Source organism: Salmo salar, chromosome 09, assembly GCF_965601325.2.
Source record: "Salmo salar chromosome 09, fSalSal1, whole genome shotgun sequence".
NCBI classification, from domain to species: domain Eukaryota; kingdom Metazoa; phylum Chordata; class Actinopteri; order Salmoniformes; family Salmonidae; genus Salmo; species Salmo salar.
The window spans coordinates 157,684,897-157,687,393 of record NC_138299.1 but is presented as its reverse complement, the minus strand read 5'-3'; positions in this window follow the sequence as shown (position 1 = coordinate 157,687,393).

Sequence of the window (2,497 nt, the reverse complement as noted above, 5' to 3'; positions counted from 1 at the left end):
AATGCTGGACGATGAATGGTCTGAGTGCTCATGTCTAGCTTCCACCCACCCTCGCCTCCCCCGCTCCGGGGAGAAGATTTCCCTAGGTACAGATCTGGGATCAGCCCCCCTCCCCCCCTCCCCCCCAATCCAAGCCTTAAACATAAGTGGGGACATGTAGCCTGGTGGTTAGGGGCGGTTAAGAGCATGGGCCTGTAAACCCGAAAGGTTGCTGGTTTGAATCCCCGAGCCCACCAGCAGGTGACAAATCTGTCAATGTTCCCTTGAGCAACGCATTTAACCTTAATTGCTCACGTACATTAAGTTGCTCTGGATAAAAGCGTCTGCGAATTTAAGAAAATGTTAAATGGGAAAATGCAAACCTGACCCAAGTTCAGCATCTCAAATCAAATTTTATTGGTCACATACTGTCAGGTCGCTACTGGTGAGAAGTCAGGTGCAGGAGAGCAGAGAGTTGTGATCAGGCGGACTTTATTTGGGAAGAAGCACAAAAGACAGACGCAACGGCGTCAAAAAAACCTCCAGCCAATGGCAAAAGTGAATAAGTGCGAAAAACACTCACAATAATGCAAATGTATGACAATAAACATACTACGGGTCAAAACAGGATACCCGGGGGAAACCCGTCTGGCGCGTAACACTAAACACGTAACAAAACAATTCCACACAAAGACATGGGGGGGGGGGGGGGAACAGAGGAATTTAAATATGCAGTGTGATTAGGGAATGTAAACCTGGTGTACGGGGAAGAAGACAAAACAAATGGATCAATGAAAAATGGAGAGGCGATGGCTAGAAGGCCGGCGCATTCGACCGCCGAACGCCGCCCGAACAAGGAGAGGAGCCGACTTCGGCGGAAGTCGTGACACGTATTTAGCAGATGTTATTGCGGGTGTAGCGAAATGCTTGTAGGGGCAACTTCACTCTCCTTTGCATTGCTACTGTGCTTGTAGACTTTCCGTCATTGTGCAAATGCTAGTAAGCATTGGCTCGCAAAACTACGACAAACTTCCTTTATACTGCTTGCAGAGCCATAGTTATTGGCCAAAAGGCAAACAAGCAGGGGAAATATGCTTTCCATCACAATGCTAATGCTAGTCCCGGATGTTGCGTATCGTGTTCAGCCAATCAGGATGCAGTGGTGAAAAAACGGATTTCTGCAACGTGATTGGCTGAACGCGATGCACAACATCCGGGACGGTGGCGGTGAAAAATGTTTCATAAAGAAAGTACGCATATTTTCTCCGTTTTTTTTTTCTCCACTTTCTTGCAATTAAATCGAGTAAAGGAGGAAACCGATATCTTTGCAGCCTGAATGGAGAACATTTTATGTATGAACCGGTCTGTCACACTGGCTCAATTGTACGAAAATGACACTCCACTATAATAAACCATTCTGTTTCCAATCTGTTCTACATTCATCTAATTGGCTTCAAACATTGATTCCTATGGTTATAATGATTACTAGACTATGAACAGCTTTACCAATTGATTTGTGTCATATTAATATACATGTATTTTTTCATTGTGGTCCTCGGTAAAAAAAACAAAAACACAAACTTTAGCCTGTAATTACAGTAGAGTGTCATGCCGTTGTTATGAACCTTCTCAAGCTGCCATCTATCTGTGGAGCCCTAAAGTGGCTTGCGAACGTATTCACCCCCCATGGCATTTTTCCAATTTTGTTGCCTTTACAACCTGGAATTAAAATAGATTTTTGGGGGGTTTGTATCACTGGATAGACACAACACGTCTACCACTTTGAAGATGCAATTTTTTTTTGGTGAAACAAACAAGAAATAACACTAAAAAACAGAATGCTTGTGCGTGCATAACTATTCACCCCCCCAAAGTCAATACTTTGTAGAGGCACCTTATGCAGTAATTACAGCTGCAAGTCTCTTGGGGTATGTCTCTATAAGTTTGGCACATTTAGCCACTGGGAGTTTTGCCCATTCTTCAAGGCAAAACTGCTCCAGCTCCTTCAAGTTGGATGGGTTCCGCTGGTGTACAGTAATCTTTAAATCATACCACAGAATCTCAATTGGATTGAGGTCTGGGGTTTGACTAGGCCATTCCAAGACAATTTAAATGTTTCCCCTTAAACCACTCGAGTGTTGCTTTAGCAGTTTGTTTAGGATCATTGTCCTGTTGGAAGGTAAACCTCTGTCCCTGTCTCAAATCTCTGGAAGACTGAAACAGGTTTCCCTCGAGAATTTCCTTGTATTTAGCGCCATGCATCATTCCTTCAATTCTGACCAGTTTCCCAGTCCCTGACGATGAAAAACATCCCCAAAGCATGATGCTGCCACCACATGCTTCACTGTAGGGATGGTAGTCTTGGGGTGATGAGAGGTCTTGGGTTTGTGCCAGACATAGCGTTATCCTTGATGGTCAAAAAGCTCCATTTTAGTCTCATCTGACCAGAGTACCTTCTTTGTCACGTAGAGTAGGCCAGAAGGCTGAACTGGAAAACCTAACCTCCATAAAAATAAAA